The following is a 24,451-nucleotide window of genomic DNA, read 5'->3' as shown; positions in this document are numbered from 1 at the left end:
AAGGCAACTTTCCTAATTCCCCTCTTCACCATCCTGCTGTGGCCTTCAGCAATGTCAGACTTGATTTGGCTCATCAGCAAGTGAAATTGACTTTTGATTCATAGTGTTTTTAAGCTGATGACACTAAGATCTAATCACATCAAGTTAATTCAGAATTTACAAGGAAAAACATCATAAAGTGATATAATAAAACTATAGCAAATAGTAAAAACAAACTTACATTTGTGTGCAAGAGCCTAAGAGAGAGAAACATGCACTTTAAAAACATAATTCACATATTTGCATTATACAACATTGATTGAATTTGGCTATTACTGACTCATGTGATTACATCTGAATATAATTTTGGTGTAAGATGAGTACAGGACCCTTGCACCCTGTATTTACCTTCAAAACATATATCTAATTTGTTTTCTGTACAATTTGAAAAATAAATTTCACTGGGACCTCAAATACATCTCTTTCTTGGAAACTGGACATCTCAGAAACGCCAGAAAGAAATTGTAGTACACCTGGAACATCCACTTGGACTGATGGAGGAACTGATTAAATTAAGAATCTGGAGAGACATCCATGTTAACTGCAGCTCCACTCATTGACGCGCACGCCTATCTCACATGGTGAACATGAAAGACGTTGAAGCTACTAAACATTAGCATGTTCACACTGTCCCTGTGAGTCAGAATGCTGATGTCAGCAGTAAATGTAGCCTCACAAAGATGCCAGCATTGCTATAGTCTCTTCCAGTCTTCCTAAATTGGAGCTGGAACAGAGGGAAATGTTCCAACATCTTTAGCCAGTGATAGGAAATATAATACACAAATGGGAAATACATATTTGAAAAATGACATTTCTGTCCAAAGTCTCCCACACAGCAGTGAGCAGACATTCTGTTTAGTGAAAGCCAAATTCATTTCATGCTAAAAGTGTCCCTTTGGCATCGTTTGGTGATAAGCCATCAAAGACCTGGGCTGTAATCAGAGCACGCTGTTTGCATTTTACCGATGCCCTGCTGCATCACTTCAGAGTACAGTCTGAATTAATTCTCATTGCCATTTGGAGTCATTAACATAAAATGTTACGAGATGATACATGCAAGAAAATGCACATTTAACCCCGTGTTTGCCTCCACCTTTGTTGGGGAATTCACACGGCTCACTGAACAGTGGAATGAAATCAAATCACCTGTCAGTGTCAGCGGAGGAGCTGCTGCTAAGTTAATCATGCAGTTAAACATGGAAAATGTCTGTTATAGTGTAAATGATGAGTCTTTCTGTCACATTCTTGCTGTAGGTAAGAAGATAAGATCAAACACAAATCAGTGATCTGACACAGTTCCATATACAGTTAGTTTATGTTTTCACCTAAATATCAGACGGGCTATTTGTGTGTTTTTTTTTAAATGCACTACTTTGAGGGTTTTGAATTGATTGTTAGGATGTTCTTGAATATTTTCCATTCTCTAGACAAGCGTAATAACTTTGCCCACAGTGTGACCACGGGGTGCTCAGGCCATCTGTGCCATCACATTAGTTGACTGCTAGAGCATCTCCAAAGTCTTCCTTAAAGATACACAAGTTTATGGGTTCGTTTTTTTAGTAGGTCTGCAATGCAAAGATTTCAATTTTGTTCAAACAGCCCTTTTAAAATGTGCCAGATGAGCTGTTTTCTGTATTTCCTTTTATGAATCTACCAAAACATTTGGCAGCACGTTACAGCATAAACCTAAAAATCTCCAACTTGCACAAAAATACTCCTCCCTACGAACCCACTCAGTGTTTGTTTGTTTTTCCATACTGATCCCTGGAAAGCGCAAAAAGTGTTTTTCTAATGAGTTTTTAAGGTCTGCTGTCTATTCTCCTATCAGTGCATGGCAATATTTTAACTGGATAAGCCAGTAAACAGGTCGTTAAGGAAATCTGGATCCAGTCATTCTACAGTATATTGTATAAAATATAGGACTATGTACAAGCGCTAAAACTGAATCACTGCCTGGGGCCTTAAACCCTCTCAGCAGATTTAGATTAACCATTTTGATAGCAGACATGTGAGTGTTTTCAATGTACAAACTCAATCAATAATAATTAGTGAAGTTTGCTTTGTTATAAATACAACGTTTAATTATTGCTGTAGAATAGCACATGTGCTATGAGAAAGTAACTACAAAGGTTGGAAAAACATATGGAGACTGATACTACAAAGTGATCCAATAAAAACTAGTCTTTATTATGAAATTTCACAATTTTAATGATCATTTTATTTCATGGCTTCATATCATGGCTTCATATCTGCTACACACTAATGTCATTTCACATGGCTCTTTGCTTCAAACAACCCCAAGGCCCCATTAAAATCAAATATTGGAGGGGGGGGGGGGCTCTGAGCAGATCCTAGAAAAGCCAACAGCATTTGTGGTTTGTTTTTCCTAATGACACCGTATTAGAGGCAATGTGTTGATCCAGGGTTTTCACTGAGTCATGCAACACATATTATGAGCAGATTTATGTCTTTGGGTACGACACAGTTTTCAAGAGTTATGATTCAAAGAACTTTATTGATCCCATATGGAAATTGCGTTGCCATGTTACCACTGTTCTCCGTAATAAAAGTAGAAAGAAAGGGAAAGCACCAAGCGCTCAACCAAGCCAAAGAGGAACCACCTAAAAAAATTAACAAATACAGCATGGTGCTGCAGATGAAAATAAAGAAAATCCAGCCTGCTCTGTGTTTTCCTATAGATTGATGCTGCATTAACAGACTAGTCCAGCTATTACAGGTATTTGTAATCTGAAACCACCTCCACCAACCTCTCCCCATATGAAGAGATGATTGACAGGAGTCCAGAACTTCCTGAAGTCCACCACCAGTTCCTCTGTTTTACTGATGTTGAACTGGAGAAGATTGTGCTCACACCAGTTAACAAAACTGTCCACCACTGACGATACTCCGTGATATCTCCACCCTGGATATATCCAATAGCTGCAAAGTCATCAGAAAACTTCTGAAGGTGGCAGGACTCTGAGTTGTACCTGAAGTCAGAGGTATACGGGGTGAAGAGAAAGGGAGATAGAACTGTTCCTTGGGAAGCACCTGTGCTGCAGGTCACAGTGTCAAGATCCAGGCAACCATGGGTGTAAAATGTAAATAAAAAGAAAACTCAATGACCTGTAAATCATTTGAAACCTATTTTTAATGTAAATAGTAGAAGACAACATGTGAAATGTTGAATATCTAAAGAAAAGGGAATAGGCCTAAAACTAACAATGAATGGTTGTGATCTTCAGACCCCAGGCAGCACTACAGAAAGTATTGTAGAGGAAATCACTGCGTGGGCTCAGGAATACCTTTGAAAGCCACTGTCAGTTAATATAGCTTGTCATTATATCCAATGAATGAAAGATAAAACTCTTCCATGTAAAGAAAAACTGCCAGCTTCTCTGAGTCTGAGTTTATTTTAAAAGGACTGAGTTCTGTCCTGTGGTCTAACACGTCCAAAATTTTAAATTGTATTTGAAAATCAAGGATGCCATGCTACTTTTACAAAAGAGAGGGAGTTCTAATATGTAATCAGCACACAAGCTAAAAGCCAGCATTGTGATGCTGTGGGGGGGGCATTAATGTACATGGCATGGGTTTCTTACACATCTGCAAGGGTTCCATTAATGGTGAATTATATATACAGTATATTATATTGAGGATTGGAATAATGTTGCTTTCAAAATTAAAGCAATTATTCTCCTCAGTTTCCAAACCCAGAAGACTCAATGCAGTGCAGTAATAAATATGTTCCTACCAGAGTTTTTAAAATGTGTTGCTGGCATCAAATTTAAAATGAGCAAATATTTGATTGCAGTGAGTACAGTACATTCATATTTTAAATGTCTGATTAACATGCAACACTACAGTATATCACTACTTCCGTATGCGTTTTAAAAACCCATTCAATTATTTTTAGACAGGATATTGAAAAGGTCAGTTAAAATGACATTGAATTTCAGCAATGGTATAAATTTAATTGCAATAATTAAAATTCTGCCGCTGGCTCGGCCACGAAAAACCTCCCAGACTGCCCTGTTCTTCAGCAGCGTGCAGGTGGGAATAGTTACCCTCTCCGATAAAGACAAATAGCAGAAAGGGCTGTGTTCTGTATAGGTCTGAGTGTGGACAGCCGGGAGGCAACAGAAGAGCACATGACGATGGAGCTGAACTCTGTGTGAACTCCTCCTTACGCTGCACTTCCAACTCCTCTGTAGTGAGCTGCAGAGCATCTTTAAGCCTGTGTTTTATACCCCAAAGGTGAACAGAGTGCTTCAGATGCTCTTTTTGTGTTGACACCCACTACACTTCAAAGTGCTGCTGTGTGTCTAAAAAAACAGTAAAAGGGGTCAAGTACACTGTACTGTGTATCTGGACTTGTGTATATACAAAAGGCTCATGTAGCAATTTTACTCACATTTGGGCGTCGGTGTCTTGGCTAAGGACACTCAAACGTGTAGCCAGGAGGAACTGGAAATCGAACCAATGAACCTGTGCTCCAAAGAAAACCGCTCTACTGCCACATGTCCACATAAGGTGTAAATAGATGAATACATCATGTCGTACACCTTCATCCATCCATCAGCTAAACAACTTATCATTTAGAGGTTCAGGTCCGTCCAAGCTCTTGCTGGGCACAAACATGGGCTTATACTCCTGTGACTTTGAACCTGTAGATGATAAATTAATAAGTTGGGCATCAATTTTAAATTAATGTTTACAATCCCTATTCCCTGAGCACACCGCCAACCTATAACATTTTCTGATTGTTGCCAGCAGACATTTAACCCAAATTATTAAAATGTTTTTTTACTTTTATGTGTAGAGTCTATGTCCATGGCTGCTGCCAAACGCTACTGCAGAGCCCACTTGACCAAAGAATGTTAAACTAATCTATTGAAATCTTATCAGTACAAATTGTTTTTCATTAGTTTCCTACCTGAAATTGTCTATTACCCTTCGGTTGCAGATTAAATGCTATAAATTATAACATGGTAATTATTGAGTTTCAGAGGTGGTGGGAGGTTTTCATCTTCACATTTTCAATTTTTAAAAATGTCTTATATAATTCTCAAGAAGAAAGCAAACACATGTATTTACTAAAATGCTAAAAGAGGCCCTCCAAACTTACACAGTGTGGGAGTGCAGTGGGACCATATTGTTCGGTATAGTTTATTCTTCCAACACCATGGAAACATTTCATAACCATCCTACCCTGCTCTCATCACCCCAGCCAATCCAATGACCTTGAAACAGATCAAGACATATGGGAAATTATGAAGAAAAGTTTATAATAAAGAGAAAGATGAGACCACAAATATAAGCAGAGCATGAATATATAAAATTTGAATAGAAATGTGTGGGTTTATAGAACAAAGGTAGCATTTTGTTTTTTCATTCAAAACTGTTTTATGAAAAGTTGGGATTTTTCTAAAATGTATAAAAACTGCAATTTGTCATTTGTTAATTTGCTGAAAAGTGAAAAGAAAAACTCTTCTGTAAACATAAGTAAAGGTTTGGTGTCAGCAACACACTCAAGAAAAATAAAAGATGGTACAGAAGTATGTTTAACACGTTGTTGTTTTCTTGTAATGTCACTTTTTAATCCTTTTAATCCTCCTGACATTCTCATGCTGTGTCACCTGAGACCTCAAAGCTCACCTTCAAAAGTTCACTGAGATTTGCCCAGTCTTTTTACACCAACCAGTACACTCAAAAAAGTCAAAAAGTGAAGTGTTTGATTTGCAAACTGTAATCATGTTTGACAAATAAGAGTATAATATGTTTGTTGAGCTGTAATGATGGAATCATGTTTGTTGCAAATAAATGAAAGAAATTTCACATGGATGAGATCAACTCTTGTTGATCTAATGAGCATGAAGCGTTTTAAAACAACAAGTCGCTAGTGCGCATGTCTACAACCTCCGGAAATACGTAAACGCAGCACCCGGAAGTCGGAGTGTCAAAGAGGGTGATTTGAATCTTCAGGCATCCTTGAACTTGTTGGTAAGTACACAATAAATAACTGTTCGCATTTAGTACTGTGGGATTGCTGATTAGTTAGAAGTAGTTATTGGACACATTTTTAGCAATATTATCTTGTTTAATGCTACCTTTAGCCTTACGCACATGTTACAGTCTATTGCCACATTCCGAACGTTAACTTTAATCTCTGCCAAACTGTCGGTATCCTAAATTTATTTCTGCTGAGCATACTAATAACTTTAAATGTGGCGAAAAACGAAACAAGCGGTAAGAACCTTTCGAATTGCCGCGCTACTCTTTACATATTTTGTAGAAGTGGCCGGACAGCATGGGAGAGCATGGAGGCTCTTAGTTCGGTTGTGTACGTCTGTGCATGTATATCGGACAGTTATACGCTAAACAATCTTACTTAAAATTTGTGGCACGATGCCATATAACACTTTGAAACAATCACAATTTGAAAAGTGAAAGAATTGGAAAGGTGAGATGAAGCCACGACTTTAGTTGCATGCACTCTGTCTCAATAATTGAGTATAATGTAATGGTAGGTGCAATATGGAATGACTTATGGTGGTTAGAAGCTCTGTGTTTTTTTTACTACTAAAGATTACAAAAAACTTTCATCTTCTTTATCAGATTTGCATCGTAATCTAAATCCTTCCCCATGCTCTTTGTGAGCACTTCATACATGGTAAGTCAAATTTCTTGATACAATATAGCATGAAAGTTTTATATCAAAAATTTTTGAATACATTCTTTTTCCTTTTCCCTTTCTTTCAGTGATGTGTATGTGGCAGTGCAGGCATTGTGCTACAAAGCAGAATTGAAGGTATAAATTACTGAAAAACTACAGACTCTGCCAATATAGTGGAAGCAGCCGTCATTATCTTAGTATATATTTGAATTGTCCATGTACATTTAAGACATGGGTTGCACTTAAAACACATGTTTATAGATCTCAAGATAATTTACTTTGTGATGCATGTTATGTGAACGCACAGACATTTCCACGGAGAGAGACTTTTTCCCTCACATTGGAAACCATTTGAAAAACAATGAGACGGTAAATTGTGTATTTGCTGGCTGCTCATTCAGGACAAATATTTTCAATACTTTTTATAATTGTTTTTTTTTTTGTTTTTTTTAGAAATCATTTATTTTCATATTTTTGAATTATTATAATTTCTTTTAGAAAATGGAGAAGACTTTCTCATACAGAAGACAAGAAGTTCTTCAAGGACAACCCATGATTGCAGACTTTAAGAGCAGATGGCCAGCTCTCTTTACTGCAAAGGAGGTACATATCCTGTATTACATGTGTCTCATAATGTGTTCACCCACAAACATTTAGAAGAACAGAAAAACAAGTTCTAAAACAAGCAAGAAACGTGTCTTCTATGCTAATTCTTTCCATTCTTTCGTATACACAGTTAACGTGTATTGTTATTTTTTACAGATTGATAAGGAGTTCATGAGGATTTCCACTGTCCCCCTACTCTCGACATTTTTCGCCGGGCTTGACCAATACATTCAAAGGCGGTATAGCTGGAAGAAGAATCAGACAGGTCATGCTTGCCATTTCTGAGGTTTGTGTTATGCTTTTATTTTTTCCCAAGTACTGTTGCCTTTTCATTCTCTCTTATACATTTTCTTATTTTATTTTCTGATCCCACAGGATGACAATGTACATACTAGAAGAGCTTGCATCTTTAGGTCTTTATGCGCCTACCTGAATGAAGACCATGAAAAACTAGTAAAGGAATATCTGGTGAGTTACGCTGTAAATACTCACATACCCTGTACTTCTGCTATTTGAGTGTATTAGTTCTTCAAAGCCCTCCAGAGATAGTAGAAAGCTAGATTTTATCATGGGAGAGATTGCTAACTGGTGCATGTGTACTCGCTACCAATTTCATTGGGTAAACTTATACAAACCTATACAGCTCTGTTTTAAATACCATCTTTACAAGGTTATATTTTCATTTGTAAGCAATATCACTGTCAAAATGATATTTCTATATGCATTTGTTATTTAGGCCATAGCTGGAGGTTTGTGTGAGTGAAGTTTTATTTAAGCCTCAATTTTAATTATTTGGAATGCATGTTTCATTAAATCTTTGAGTCTGTCTTGCTACACTTTATCTTATGTGCTTAGATGGAATTTCATTTTTTAATGACCCCTCTTGTATTTAATCCCACAGGACACAGACCTTGAGGTAGATAGTAACATGGAGGAAACAGTGATGGGAGTGTATGTCATACTGAAGGATGGTGCGCTGCCTGACGATGACCCACATGACATTGGTGTCCTCATTGAAGGTGTGGAAGTACTCACTTGCTTGGGGAACATTGCACTGGCTTGTGCTCTGTTATTTGGACTCATTTACTGTTTGGACCTAAGCTACCCAGCAGAGCTCAAATGCACTTTTTAAGTCCTACAGAAGATCTTTCTCAATCTTGATGGACAAAGGTTGTCATCCAAGGTTCAGTTTCTCAAAAGTGAGTTACGCATCTTTGACCTTCAAGAGTGGACTTGAAGTTCTAGTTATTGTATTGCCACAATGAAATTGACAGAATACAACACCACAGGGACGATTGTTTTAAATACTTTAAGGTTAGTGGTGCTCAAAACACTAATATATTTTAGTTTTAAAGTTACCTAAAGTGGCTATACTTATTTTTTTTTTTTTTTTTTTAAGGCATTTTTGTTGTATCTTTAGACTGATTATTTGGTACCTAAGAGTTTTTTTTATTGCTCATGTGTCTCTTGGTTATTTTGTGTAAAATATTTGAAATGTTAAAATACTTTTATGATGGGCATGTTTTTAGCTCAGATGTTACTGAAAAGGTTTCTTGAAGTCTGAAGCCTTGAAACACAAATGTTGTGTTTGTTTCTGTATTGTTGGTAAATGGCTTGTTTAAAAAAAACATGTTTTTGTTTTAATATCTAAATGACCAAATTCAGCATTTTGCAAGATGCATAATTGGTTTCTTAAAGCCACTACATTTATGAAATTAGAATACAAATACTCATTTGCAATTAACTTTACTAAAATAGTAGCTGTGCCACTGATATTTGGCGTGAATCTGCAAGCACTCACATCTCAGATTAATAAAATGTAGTGGCTTTGGCAAGTTGTCTTGCATGTTGGTACCCTGTAAACACTGACTGAAACTCGACTAATGTGTGTAATTTGCTTAACTGTTATTTACTCCAGCTATGTGTTAAACATTGAAATTGGATGTACACAGTGTTACTGCGATCCTAATTTGTGGCCTATGACAACACACAGTACAACAAATGTATGACATGGACCTAAGGGAAACAAGCCATTGTTCATGTATGTTAATCAATGGTTGTAAAACTGTTTTTGTTTTTATCTTTGTATTTTTGTGTCATTTGACTAAATTAAATCTAACTGAGACAAGGAAACAGGCTTGTTAGTTCATTGAACAAAAGGGATTTTAGGGTAATGGACAAGGTTACTGATGTAGAGCGAATTAGAAATACATTTACTAGCCTAACCAAAAACAAACATTTAAATACAACAAAATGATAATAGATTGGATGAACATGATAAAATTATTTCTTCTCAACAGCTATATGTAGTGTTCAATTAACATGTTCAAGACGGGCTGTGTTTACTTGGTTTGATTAGATGCATTAAAGGTGCTATGATAAAATCATGTTCATTGAACATTTTATTTTTTTGAGTGTACCAACCTACAAGCCCCATATGACAAATGAATATCATTTATAGCATCATTACCTTAAAAAGGTTGGAAAAACCTGAAAGGGAACCTTAGGTTGAGTTTTGTCAGAGTAATCACAGTTGTAAGGTCAAAGACACACAGATCAACCTCCTACAAGTTGTGAGGGGAAGCTACGCTTGGAGCATTGAAGAAAAGGGGAGAGTTTAAATGTCCTGCAGGGGTTTTCAACAAATTAAGGTTGGTGGAGTTACATGAACCACGTGAGGACACTGGACACTGTGGATGATAAGACCATTATTCACATTGGTCCTAATGTAGGTACAACCATGCACTGTATGCAGCGAAAATAACAGCAGAGTGAGACAAATGTCAGTCTTGCAATAAATGCACACTTTAAACGCCTACTCCATTCTGAGAAGAGCTCTAATCGGTTAAAATATGTAGAAACACTTGTGTGGGTTTACCATTGCACTTTAAGATTTCTCAATTGGTTTGAGTCATACTGCGGATTTAAATAATAGTAGGCATAGCAACAGTTGCTATGTATTTAACCAGCATTCAGCCAACTCTCCCATTAATATTTCATACAGTAATTAAGGTAATTAATTTCACGAAAACTAAAAAGCATAGTGTTATGCCCACTGACTTTTACAGGAGCACAGTCTACTTTCTTCTTTTGAAAAACTGAAGATTTAATTCTCTGCCAGAAAGCCAACAGCTCTGTTGATTTGTCTGTATATATAAAAATTCACAACAGAACCTATAGTGATTTCCTAAACCTACGGAAGAAGTTAGTTTGAGCAAAGTTTCATATTTCACAGAGAACAAATAACTAAGAACACACCGAATATTAATCTTCTTTTCCTTTTCAGCTGTTCCCTTTCAGGGGTCGCCACAGCAACACATCTAATATTATATATAAATAAATGTTGAGTGATACAAAACCATATCCCCGTTCCTTTTATTATTAATTTGAAGAGTACAGTAAGGCTAATGGCATGGACAAGGCTAGAAAATAACCTGTGACACAGCTTTTACAATTTTGGTCTAAATTGTGACTATAATGATGTGTGGCTCCACAAGCATGAACAGGTAAGAACATACGGCACATTTGTTTAGATGAAACTAAACTGGATGGATGATCAGTATCCTTGACCCACGGTTGTGACTCAGGTGTCTTTGTTTACTACTCGCCACTTGATGTCACTAGAGCTCTGCAGCAGCATCACTTGCTCTTAAACTGCACCCCTCTCAGTTTTTGTCCTGCTCTAAAGAAAGTTTCTTCATGATGCACATTCTTAGAATTTGACATGGTTTTGTAATTCCTGGGATTTTAAATAAAGTTGAAGAATATGAGGTGTAATAATGATTAGGTGTTAATTTATTATCCTTAAATGATCCTAAAAAATCAGTGCCAGAGCACGAAATCCTCACTCTTTACTTATTATACAGTACACACACAGCAATTTCATGTATATCTCTTCTCAGTCATCACAGATACACAAACGTACAGTTTGATGTTGAAGGAGCCAAAGTATTTGCTGTGGGGCCCCCAACTTAGTCCGTTTCTTCCACAGTCCACTATGCAAGAAACCCATTAGAGCTGTGTGTCAGTTAGTTTGTGATGATTTGAATGAGCACAGCTTTATTTCAGGTTATGCACCATAGTGAGCACAGTACAAACTATACGAGACAATTGGTCATATTGCACTGAATTATTCAATTGTTAGTTGATATTAAAAATAGCTGTGCAAGAACTTATGTCCTTGTTTACAAATCAACGGGTTTGTCTTGATTGATTAACTGATTCATTGAAAGCTTTGAAGAACCTTCCCAGCACCAAGGCATCCAGTCAGAATCAGATTTACCCTGAGATGCTGAACGCTCTGGAAACTTTGTTTTTACATGTAGATTGGGGGACATTCCTATGGACTGGCAGACTGGAAGGTGATTTCTATATTTAAAGAGAAGGATCAGAGGGTGTGTACCAAATATTGGCATAACGTACAATGTAAAAAACAATGTTTGGTATTTTCTACAATTCTTTACTGGATATTCATACCAGGAACTAGAAAGCAGAGAAAAAAGAAACAAAAAAACACCACAATACTTGCAAAGACAAAAAATAGTTTGAGACTATGTTAAGCTTTTAAAGTTCCAGCTATCAGAAGTGGCTTTCACTGCAAACAGCAGTCAGATAAGCCATTCTTCCCACACTGTTAGTTCTTTAGATTTTAAAAAGATTATATGAGATCAGAGCAGCACGACATTCAACATCTCGAATACTGTGTGTGATTCTTGTTGCTGATTGAATTAGCAAATTATAAGTCATGACCCCTACTTTCTCTTTCAGAATGTGTTGTTTTCAGTCCAACGAGGACGACTGGTTCTAAAACAAACTGCTGCTTTAGGTAAGAGCTGTTTCATACTCAATAAATTTTTCACTATTTTGTGAGATTGTTCTCAGACTGTTTGGAATAATGAGTCCAAATAAATCCTTCCAAATGTGTGTGAATGAACTTTGACTTTTTAAAACTGAAATAAAAGATTGTAACATAAGTGGACTGCAGGGGTAAACAGTTCTAAAGTGGTGCATTGATTTCCATTTGACAATCTTTAGTCTTTTCACTGAATGCTTTGTTCTGACAAATAGTTTAGATTATATGCATAATAATAAGAATAAGAATAAGAATAATAAAATGATTCATATGTATAACTTATGAAACAAAATGACTAAATATGACTACTTGGGCCAAAACTAGTCCTGATCTTGGTATGTGTAGTCAGGGATGGTGAGTGTTTTTGTTTTCTGGTAGTAAAATATGTAAACAAAAACACATAAATTATTCAGACGATTCAATTATGCTGAACATATAACTGATTTTCTACCATACTGCAGTTTTAGCCCAGGTGGACAAGTATGCAGAGATTGAATATTCAATGGTGTCCTTGCCCACGGTGTCATCGTCTTCTATAGAGTTGAACTTAAAGGTAAAGCATTTCAGAATCTAAAAAGTAAGAATAAAGACACAGATGATTTCTTCCTTTATCGTCTCTTCTTCCGCTCTTTAGGGTAAATTTTACAACATCGGGAAGCACCAGGAGCCTCCAGTCTCCCCCACACTCTTTTTCCTGCCGTCCCAGAACAACAACATGCTGTACATGGGTTTGTCTGCCTTCATTGCCAACTCTGCAGCCTTTGTCTATGATAAAGCTGAAGTCTTTAATTTCTACATCACAAGCTCTACCCAGGCCTGATGATAAAACTGCTGGTGAAGACGGTGAAAACTCCTATCATCAGTTTTCAACCCAACAACATAACCATCCAGGCCACTGGCACAGTGACGGCCTACGCCATCCAACCCACCGCCATACTGTCCCCTCTTTTTGTCCTGAACTTAGTAGGTTACACAGCTGAAACAATAACAAGCATTAGTGTGCTTTAGGTTATAAGGAAACAAAAAAACTCAATTTTCACAATTTTGTTTACAGGACACCAGTGTCAGCACCCAGATGTTTGTCAGTGAAATGAGGCTGGCTGGAGCTGTCAGCCTTAACAAGTGAGTTACTAAAAAATCAACACTCGTTCTCATAAGGGAAAATGGGGCCAAAAGGTCTTCGTAATGAACGTTGCAGTCTAATTTTGCCTCATTTGCACAGAATGGATCTGACCCTGGGGACAAGTTATGTTGGAGCGTTTCAGGTGAGAGCTGCATTTTAACATGAGTCACAGTGTCCACCAGCAGTACAAGCCTAACAATCTAACTCTAACCTACAGGTCAAATCCCTTGATAAGGTCCTCCAAACGGTGCTCGATGTGGTAGTGATACCCAAAGTGAATGGTGAGTTGCTGTTTTTTCAGTTTTTTCTCAAAATGAAATAGGTGCCAGGCCATGTACTTGCTGCTGCACACAAAATAAAGCCAAGTTTTGTTAACTTCTAGGGTCATTTTATTAGACCCTCATTTGAATTTCAAAACAAAGATCCGCAGCACAAAAAGCCTTTGCCCTTTTAATGTCATTTCTAAAAACCAATGGGTTTACAGTCGATGCCATGCAGTGAGCTGATTTCTCGACTGTCAAATAAAGGACAATCTTATTATCTGTACTTATTATCTGTATTAAGAACGACCCCCACCGGTGCTGTTGACCTACAGGGTACCGGTGGAAATTGGACTACTGTTGGTCGAAGACAAAGAAGGAGAGGAGTAAGGTGTATTTGAAGGTAGAGAAAGAAGAGGAAAGCTAAGAATGTAGGACTGACAGTAGGGACTTTGAATGTTGGGACTATGACAGGGAAGGCTAGAGAGTTGATTGACATGATGCAGACAAGGAAGGTGGATATACTGTGTGTCCATGAGACCAGGTGGAAAGGTAGCAAGGCTAGAAGCTTAGGAGCAGGTTCAAGTTGTTTTACCATGGGTCAGATAGGAACAGAAATGGAGTAGGAGTTATCCTGAAAGAGTAATTTGTGAGTAACGTTCTAGAGGCGAAAAGAGTATCAGAAAGGTTGATGAGTCTGAAGCTGGAAATTGAAGGGGTAATGTTCAATGTTGTGAGTGGTTATGCCCCACAGGTAGGATGTGAGTTAGAAGAGAAGGAGAAATTCTGGAGTGAGTTAGATGAAGTGATTCAGAGCATCCCCAGAGGTGAAGGAGTGGTGAATGGTGCAGATTTCAATGGACATGTAGGTGAAAGGAACAGAGGTGATGAGAATGTAATGAGCAGATTTGGTCTTCGGGACAGGAACGCAGAAGGACAGATGTTGGTAGACTTTGCAAAGAGGATGGAAATGGCTGTAGTGAACAGTTTTTTCCAGAAGAGGCAAGAACATAGGGTTATGTATGAGAGCGGAGGTAGAAGCACTCAGGTAGACGACATCTAGTGTAGATGTTGTGATCTGAAAGAGACCATCGACTGTAAACTATTGGTAGGGAGAGTGTAGCCAGATAACACAGGATGGTTGTGTGTAAAAGGACTCTGCTGGTGAGGAAGATGAAGATGACAAATGCAGAGCAGAGGACGAAGTGGTGGAAATTGAAAAAGTAAGAATATTGTGTAGCTTTCAGGGAGCTGAGACAGACTCTGGGTGGTTTGGAGGTGATTCCAGATGACTGGAACACTACAGCTAATGTGATCAGGGAGAGAGGTAGGAGGGTACTCGGTGTGTTATCTGGAAAGAGGAAAGTGGACAAGGAGACTTGGTGGTGGAACGAGGAAGTTAAAGAGTGTATACAGAGAAAGAGGTTAGCTGAGAAGAAGTGGGACACGGAGAGGACTGAAGAGAGTAGACAGGAGCACAGGGAGATGCAGCGTAAGGTGAAGGTAGAGGTGGAAAAGGCCAAACAAAGAGCATATGAGGACTTGTATGCTAGGTTGGACACTAAAGAGGGAGAGGTGGATTTGTACAGGTTGGACAGACAAAGAGATAGAGATGGGAAGGATGTGCAGCAGGTTAGTGTGATTAAAGATAAGGATGGAAATGTATTGACAGGTGCCAGGAGTGTGATGGGAAGATGGAAGGAGAACTTTGAAGAGTTGATGAACGAGGAAAATGAAAGGGAACAAAGAGTAGAAGAGGTGACTGGTGTGGAGCAGGAAGTAGCAAAGATTAGTACGTGTGAAGTGAGGAGGGCGTTGAAGAGGATGAAGAGCGGAAAGGCAGTTGGTCCTGATGACAAACCTGTGGAGGTATGGAAGTGTCTAGGAGAAGTGGCAGTAGAGTTTCTGACTAGTTAATAGGATCTTGGAGAGTGAGAAGATGCTGAGGACTGGAGGCGAAGTGTACTGGTGCAAATTTTTAAGAACAAGGGAGATGTGCAGAGCTGTGGCAACTACAGAGGAATAAAGCTAATGAGCCAAACAATGAAGTTGTGGGAAAGAGTAGTGGAAGCTCGGCTAAGGGCAGAGGTGAGCATCTGTGAGCAGCAATATGGATTCACGCTTAGACAAAGTCAGACAAAGACAGATGCAGTATTTGCTTTGAGGATGCTGATGGAGAAGTACAGAGAGGGTCATAGGGAATTGCATTGGGTCCTTATAGATTTAGAGAAAGAGTATGACAGGGTGCTGAGAGAGGAGCTGTGGTATTGTATGTATGTATTGACGTCTAGAGTGGCAGAGAAGTATGTTAGAGTGGTGCAGGACATGTATGAGAGCTGTAAGACAGTAGTGAGGTGCTGTAGGTGTGACAGAGGAGTTCAAGGTGGAGGTGGGTCTGCATCAAGGATCAGCTCTGATCCCCTTCTTGTTTGCTCTGGTGATGGACAGGCTGACAGATGAGGTTAGACAGGAATCTCCATGGACTATGATGTTTGCAGATGACATTGTGATTTGTAGTGAGAGCAGGGAGCAGGTGGAGGAAAATCTAAAGAGGTGGAGGTCTGCTCTGGAAAACAGAGGAATGAAGCTTAGCTGCAGCAAGACAGAATACATGTGTGTAAATGAGAGGGACCCAGGTGGAACAGTGAGGTTATAGGTAGAAGAGATGAAAAAGGTGCAGGACTTTAAGTAATTAGGGTCAACGGTTCAGAGCAACGGAGAGTGTGAAAAAGAGGTGAAGAGGCGAGTGCAGGCAGGTTGGAACAGGTGGAGAAAAGTGTCAGGTGTGTTGTGTGATAAAAGAGTATCAGCGAGAATGAAAGGAAAGATGTTCAAGACGGTGGTGAGACCAGCGATGTTGTTCGGCTAAGAGACAGTGGCACTGAAGAAAAGACATGAGGCAGAGCTGGAGGTAGCAGAGCTTAAGATGTTGAGGTTCTCTTTGGGAGTGACGAGGATGGACAGGATCAGGAATGAGGACATCAGAGGGACAGCTCATATTAGACGTTTTGGAGATAAAGTCAGAGAGGACAGATTGAGGTGGTTTGGACATGTTCAGAGGAGAATCTGTGAATATATCGATAGAAGGAGCTGCCAGGCAGGAGGTCTAGAGGAAGACCAAAGGGAAGATTTATGGATGTAGTGAGAGAGAACATGAAGTTAGTTGGTGTGAGAGAAGAGGATGCAGAGGACAGGGTTAGATGGAGGGAACAGCTGAAAGGAAAAGAAGAGGAGAGTTAGTGACATCATCCATCTATACAACTGTATATTTAGTGTTTTTAATGCTTCCAGAATCAGGTTAGGTTTGTTCAATGGATCACGCTGATTTCTTTTGAATCTGTGTTATATCTTAAAACAGTCAGATGGCTTTTAACTATGTGGGTTGTGCTTTATGATTACATGTTGTAGTAACTTTTCTGCACATCAAATCTGATTTTTGTTTCCCTAAATGTGTTAATTTTGCTTCATAGCGCAACTTGCAAAGGGTTACCCACTTCCTGCAATTGGGAAGATGAAACTTGTGAATACCCAGCTTCAGGTCCTAAAGGTCAGAGACATGGTATTTTCTATATAACTGCAGTGATTATTATATTTTTCTTTATGAGGGTTAATGTAACATTCATGATCTAAAAGCTATTATTAACCATTAACTGTTTTCTCCCCTAGGACTACATGCCGATTGGGACAGATGTTCAGTTCACGGCTTGAAATTTAATCCAGAAAATTCCCATGGTTTACTTTTGCACCAGGGGATGGAGCCACGATGGAGCTTGAAAAATAGAGTTTGCATCTCGGTCTTGCTTTAAATTGTTACCCTTTTTGTATTTTTATGCATCATCTTAAATGATCAGCTTTTCTACACAGAAGATGTGTGAGTGAGTTTTTCCCATCAGTGTCAGTGCAGTGCTGTCATAACACAGGATGTTCTGCAGGATGAGATTCACTGTTGTCGCAACAATCATCTCTTATAAACTAATATGCTCCTTTCAAAGCAGATTACAGAGCTTTATGCTGACTTTACGCGGGTTCTTTCTCAAGTTTTATTCTGTGTAATTCACACAGCAAATCTACATTTGTGCTGATAAAAGATGTTTAGGTTTTTTTTTGCCGCACTTTAGGAAAAAACTGCTTTGACATCAATCACACACCACTCATTTAGACAAAACCAATCTGTCACAGTACTGTGTATTAAATCATCCTAGAGGGTTTCAGTATCAGTTTAATACGAACATAAACACATTTGGTGCTGAGTGTTTAAATATCATTGTAGTTTTTATAGCTCAGCACAATTGTCCAGTTTGTCTTCAAAGTCAGTCTGTCTTTACAAACTTAATGCCAATTTCCTGTGAAGTCATCTCTGTCTATCAATGGCAAGTTTCAATAATGCTGGTGTGTGACGCCACATGTTCATCAACCTGATGCCTAGACAGAGGCTCACAGTGTGCCACTGTGTCTTTCAGGGAGCTGTGATTTTATAGTTGAAAGCCTTTTACATGATTCAATTAAAACATCTGAACTACTGGAATGGATTTTTATTTGAGCATAAGAATACAGACATTTCAATTTGAAACTGCTGAAAACATACGTAAATATACCCAAGACTCGAGGTAATGATCAGGGGTCAAAGGCTTATAGCCATATTAATAACTTTCTTCAGACATATTAATGTTGCCAAATCCTGAATTGTGTTTGTGACATTTCATTTTTCCTACTGAGCCTTCTTCTTCATTCCTTTCGGCTGTTCTCTTTCAGTGGTCGCCACAGCGAATCATGTGCCTCCATCTAACTCTGTCCTCTGCATCCTCTTCCTACTGAGCCTAACCTGCTACAAACTATACAACGGAATTTAACTGAAGGTATTGGCCATATCAGTGAGGCTTTATTTGAAAAGACATGTTGACTCTTTGTAGCTGCATGATCTGCATGAACCGAGCCCTACCTTTGCGAGCACATAGTCTCCAGCATTAATAGGTCCAGAGTTGGATTCTGAAGTATGAACAGCAACATCCTCTTTGGGGAAAATCACTTTCATATTACCATCAGTTCTCCCACACAGGTCCTTGGCAGATCTTTTACTTTCCTGCATAAAAATGGAAACATGAGCTAAGCTGTGTTGCCCGGTGACAGGTTCAAGTCCCCCTAGTAAACAGGTACAGGACTTCAACTTTTTCCCATATTATGCAGAGTTACTAATCATAGTTTAGACTTAGAAACAATGAAGTCTTCCCTTCCCCTAAGAGACTGTAAAGTTTCATGAGCTGAAGATTAACCTTCTTCCACCTTCAATAAATGTTAAAAGCACATATTCTGGGAAAATTACCAACTAGTGTTATGTCTACTTTTCTTCTTCTGAAAAACTGAAGATTTAATTCTCTGCCAGAAAGCCAATGGCGCTGTTGATTTGTATATAAAAATTTACAACAGAACCTTTAGTGATTTCTTAAACCTAGGGAAGGACAAAAGGTAGTTTGAGCAAAGTTTCATATTTCACAGTGAACAAAATAACTAAGAACACACCTAATATTAATCTTCTTGTCCTATTCAGCTGTTCCCTTTTAGGGGTTGCCACAGCAACACACCTAATATTATATATAAATAAATGTTGAGTGATACAAAGGTATATTCTCGTTACTTTTATTATTAATTTAAAGAGTACAGTAAGGCTAATGGCATGGACAAGGCTAGAAAATAACCTGTGACACAGCTTTTACAATTTTAAGAAAAGTAAAAGAAAGTATCTTTTCAAAAAAAAAAAAAAAAGCAGCAATTCAATTCAATTCAATTCAACTTTATTTATATAGCGCCAATTCACAACAAAGTCATCTCAGGGCACTTTACAGAATAAAGTCAAGATTATAAAGATATATAAAGAGAACCCAACAATTCCCCCTGGAGCAAGCCATAGGCAACAGTGGAGAGGAAAAACTCCCTTTAACAGAAGAAACCTCCAGCAGAACCAGGCTCAGGGTGGACAGCCATCTGCCTCGACCGGTTGGGGTGAGTGGAAAGGGGAGAGAGAAAAGAACAGAGCAACAAAAGCAACAACAAAACATCTGGCAGATTGGTAGGATCAGTAGCTTCACGCTGGAAGACACACAGCTTCAAAGCCGGGGGACACCTGCAGAAAGGGACAGAGAGAGGGGGACAGAGGAGGACAAAGACAACTACGGGAGAGAACACACAGAGTTAATGACATACAGTGGTGACAATTGCTGGATGAGAGGAGAGGAGAGATGGTCAAGAGGAGGAAAGGAGCTCAGTGCATTGGGGGTTGGGTCCCCCAGCAGTCTAAGCCTATGGCAGCATAACTATAACTAACTATATGCTTTATTAAAAAGGAAGGTTTTAAGCCTAGACTTAAAAGTAGAGAGGGTGTCTGCTTCCCGAATCTGAACTGGGAGCTGGTTCCACAGGAGAGGAGCTTGATAGCTAAAGGCTCTACCTCCCATTCTACTTTTGGAAATTCTGGGAACCACAAGTAGGCCTGCATTCTGAGAGCGAAGTGGTCTACTGGGATGATATGGTGCTATGAGGTCTTCTAAATATGATGGAGCCTGACCATTCAGAGCTTTATATGTAAGAAGCAGGGTTTTAAATTCTATTCTACATTTAATGGGAAGCCAATGGAGAGAAGCTAGTGTAGGTGAAATATGATCTCTCTTGCTAGTTCCAGTCAGCACTCTTGCTGCAGCATTTTGGATTAATTGCAGGCTCTTTAGGGAGTTACTGGGGCATCCTGAAAGTAGGGAATTACAGTAGTCCAACCTAGAGGTAACAAATGCATGGACCAGTTTTTCGGCATCACTTTGAGACAGGATGCTCCTAATTTTGGCAATGTTCCGTAGGTGGAAGAAGACTTCATGAGTTTCTTTATGAATAAAATTGTAGCCATTAGGGGAAAAATTCATCAGATCCTCCCCCCAAATATTAAAGATAGATTTTTATGTACAACAGCTCTAGAATCCTCAATAAGGGCCCTATACCTCTTAGACTGCTTTTCACCCATAGATCTCACTGAGCTAAGTTCAACTATCGCTTTCTCAAAACTAACAACATGTCCTGACCCTGTTCCTAGCCAACTATAGACCAATATCAAATCTCCCCATTTTTTTCTAAAATCCTTGAAAAAGTAGTTACAAAACAATTATGTGACCCCCTGTACAGGAATAATTAGACTTTCAGTCAGGGTTTAGAGTTCATCATAGTACAGAAACAGCACTGGTAAAAGTCACCAACGATCTTCTCTTGGCCTCAGATAATGGACTTGTGTCCATACTCGTCTTACTAGACCTTAGTGCCTCATTTGACACCATTGACATGGATTTGGGATTAAAGGAACCGCACTGCATTGGTTTAAATCTTATCTGTCAGACAGATTCCAACTTGTTTAATGTTAATGATGAATCCTCTTTCTGCACAAAAGTTAGTTATGGAATTCCACAGGGCTCTGTGTTAGGACCAGAACTTTTCAATCTGTATATGTCACCTTTAGGCAAAATTATTATGAAACATTCCATAAACTTGCACTGCTATGCAGATGATACCCAGCTCTATTTATCTGTGGAACCAAAAGATACTAACCAAATAGTCAAACTTTAAGCATGTCTAAAAGACGTAAAGGCCCGGATGTCCTACAATTACCTACTTCTAATTTCAGACAAAACTGAAATAATTCTCTTTGGGCCTAAAAAGATGAGAAATATGCTGTCTAACAATAATAGTTACTTTAGATGACATAACTTTGGCCTCCAGTGCTGCGGTGAGAGTTATTTTTGACCAGGATTTGGCGTTTACCTCACATATAAGACAAATCTCTAAAAAAGCCTTCTTCCGCCAACGTAACATTGCTAAAATTAGTAGCATCCTGTCTCAAAGTGATGCCAAAAAACTAGTCCATGCATTTGTTACCTCTAGGTTGGACAACTGCAATTCCCTGCTCTTGGGGTGTCCTAATAACTCAAGAAAACGCCTTCAGTTAATCCAAAATGCTGCAGCAAGATAGCTGACTGGAACTAGTAAAAGAGATTTTATATTCATATTTCACCTTCACTAGCTCTCTCCATTGGCTTCACATAAAATCTAGAATAGAGTTCAAAACCCTCCTCCTTACAAACAAAGCTCTTAATGGTCAAACTCCATCATATTTAAAAGATCTCATAGTTCTGTATCTCCTGATTAGAACACTTTCATCCCAGAATACAGGCCCACTTGTGCTTCCCAGAGTTTGCAAAAGTAGAATGGGAGGCAGAGCCTTTAGCTATCAAGCTCCTCTCTTGTGGAACCAGCTTCCAATCCAAATTCGGGGGGTAGACACCCTCTCTACTTTTAAGACTAGGCTTAAAACCTTCATTTTTGATAAAGCTTATAGTTAAAACTGCTCATACAACCTGAACTAGCTCCTACTTAAGATGCTATAGGTTTAGAGTGTTGGGGGACTCCCGCAAGTGCAATGAGCTCCCCTCCTCTTTTTCTCTATACATTTATTTGTCACCACTGTATGCTCTTAATTTTGTGTCCTACCAACCTGTATAATGTTTTGTCGTTGCTTTTTGTTGCTCTTTTCCTTTCTCCCTTCACTTTCCACTCACCCCAACCGGTCAAGGGAGATGGCCGCCCACCCTGAGCCTGGTTCTGCTGGAGGTTTCTTCCGTTAAAGGGAGTTTTTCTGCTCTACTGTTGCCTACGGCTTGCTCAAGAGGGATTTGTTGGGTTGCCTCTACATACTTGTGTAGTCTAGACTTTATTATTTAAAGTACCTTGAGATGACTTTGTTGTAAATTGGCGCTATATAAATAAAGTTGAATTGAATGGAATTAAATTGAATGATCATTATCTTTGACCTACGGTTGTGACTCAGATGTCTTTGTTTACTACTCGCCACTAGATGTCACTAGAGCTCTGCAGCAGCATCACTTGCTCTTAAACTGCACCCCTCTCAGTTTTTGTTCTGCTCTAAAGAAAGTTTCTTCATAATGCACATTCTTAGAATTTGACATGATTTTGTAATTCCTGGGATTTTAAATTAAGGTGAAGAATATGAGGTGTAATAATGATTAGGTGTTAATTTATTATCCTTAAATGATCCTAAAAAAAAATCCTCACTCTATACTTATTATACAGTACACACGCAGCAATTTCATGTATATCTCTTCTCAGTCATCACAGATACACAAACTTACAGTTTGATGTTGAAGGAGCCAAAGTATTTGCTGTGGGGCCCCCAACTTAGTCCGTTTCTTCCACAGTCCACTATGCAAGAAACCCATTAGACCTGTGTGTCAGTTAGTTTGTGATGATTTGAATGAGCGCAGCTTTGTTTCGGGTTATGCACCATAATGAGCACAGTACAAACTAAACGAGACAATTGGTCACATTGCACTGAATTATCCAATTGTTAGTTGATATTGAAAATAGCTGTGCAAGAACTTGTGTACTTGTTTACAAATCAACGAGTTTGTCTTGATTGATTAAATGATTCATTGAAAGCTTTGAAGAACCTTCCCAGCACCAAGGCGCCCAGTCAGAATCAGATTTACCCTGAGATGCTGAACGCTCTGGACACTTTTTTGTTACATGGAGATTGGGGAACATTCCTTTGGACTGGCAGACTGGATGGTGATTTGCATATTTAAAGAGAAGGACCAGAGGGTGTGTGGCAAATATTGGCACACAATATGTTTCAGACTATGTGGTTCAGTTGAACCACACCTTTAAGGTTTCAAGATTACCTTTCAATTGTGTGAAGTATCTGGGTCAACGGCTCCCTTAAGGGGACCTCAAGTGAGTTTGAGAATTTGGGTATTTCAAGGTGTTATTAACAAGTGAGGGTAAAATGGATTTTCGTTGGGGTGAAGAAAAAGCAAAGTCAGAAGGCAAATCATCTTATTGGCCTGTCAACCTATGTTCCAACACTCACCTAGGATCATGCAGTTTGGGTAGCATAGAAACGAAACCACGAAAAAGATAAGGAGGTCAAACATTTAGTGTAGAATTGCAGTGAAAGGACCTAGTTAGGCTGTTTTGGCAATGGAACCTTCCAGATATGCCCATGGGAAGAAACCAGACCACAACACTACTAATACCAGAATAATTAAAAAAAAATTATATGAGATCAGAGCAGCACGACATTCAACTTATCAATACTGGGTGTGATTCTTGTTGCTGATTTAATTAGCAAATTATAAGTCATGAGCCCTACTTCCTCTTTCAGAATGCATTGTTTTCAGTCCAATGAGGACATTGGGAGAGGACGACTGGTTCTAAAACAAACTGCTATTGATATTTCTTTGGGTAAGAGCTGTTGCATACTCACTAAATTATTTATTATTTTGTAAGATTTTTCTATGACTGTTTGGAATAATGAGTCCAAATAAATCCTTCCAAATGTGTGTGAATGAACTTTAACTTTTTAAAACGGAAATAAAAGATTGTAACATAGGTGGACTGCAAGGGTTAACAGTTCTAAAGTGCTGCATCGATTTACATTCGACAAACTCTAGTCTTTTCACTGAATGCTTCGTTCTGACAAACAGTTTAGATTACATGCATAATAATAATAATAATAATATAATATTTCAATATGTATAAATCATGAAACAAAATGACAGTGTTGCTTGTATCCTGAAGTGTATTTAGACTAAATATGACTACTTGGGCCAAAGCTAGTCCTGATCTTGGTATGTGTAGTCAGGGATGGTTATTTTGTTTTCTGGTAGTAAAATATGTATTTTCTTCAATAGACAGCTCTTTTACAGTGTTTTTATTAAGTTTCCCATTTTCTGTTGTGTCCTGAAACACAATTAAACTCATATGTCTCTTGTGCATGTCTGACCCACATATGTCTTTGAGGGGATGTTCAGCTAGCAGTCAGATGCCTTAGATTTTGTCTGTTCGTA

The 24,451-nt window shown here is 38.5% G+C and overlaps 2 long non-coding RNA genes and 1 pseudogene across 13 annotated transcripts; all 3 read left to right on the top strand.

The window, feature by feature from the left end:
* The first annotated feature begins 5,747 nt into the window (after nt 1–5,747).
* Nucleotides 5,748–9,734, top strand: LOC137128074 (uncharacterized). Of its 12 annotated transcripts, none has more exons than XR_010914505.1 (6): nt 5,748–6,042; nt 6,658–6,712; nt 6,802–6,850; nt 7,214–7,318; nt 7,478–7,789; nt 8,223–9,734. It is a non-coding gene; the product is annotated as an uncharacterized lncRNA (long non-coding RNA). The 12 variants fall into 12 exon arrangements; XR_010914502.1 differs by having other exon boundaries at nt 6,802–7,084; XR_010914503.1 differs by having other exon boundaries at nt 5,748–6,502.
* Nucleotides 9,735–9,986: 252 nt separating this feature from the next.
* LOC137127346 (bactericidal permeability-increasing protein-like) lies at nt 9,987–13,314 on the top strand (annotated as a pseudogene).
* Nucleotides 13,315–13,530: 216 nt separating this feature from the next.
* Nucleotides 13,531–18,349, top strand: LOC137128201 (uncharacterized). The gene is made up of 3 exons (XR_010914523.1): nt 13,531–13,577; nt 17,027–17,103; nt 17,223–18,349. It is a non-coding gene; the product is annotated as an uncharacterized lncRNA (long non-coding RNA).
* The last annotated feature ends 6,102 nt before the right edge of the window (nt 18,350–24,451 follow it).

Source organism: Channa argus, chromosome 5 (assembly GCF_033026475.1).
Source record: "Channa argus isolate prfri chromosome 5, Channa argus male v1.0, whole genome shotgun sequence".
Lineage (NCBI taxonomy): Eukaryota > Metazoa > Chordata > Actinopteri > Anabantiformes > Channidae > Channa > Channa argus.
This window is presented reverse-complemented; position numbering and strand designations above follow the sequence as displayed.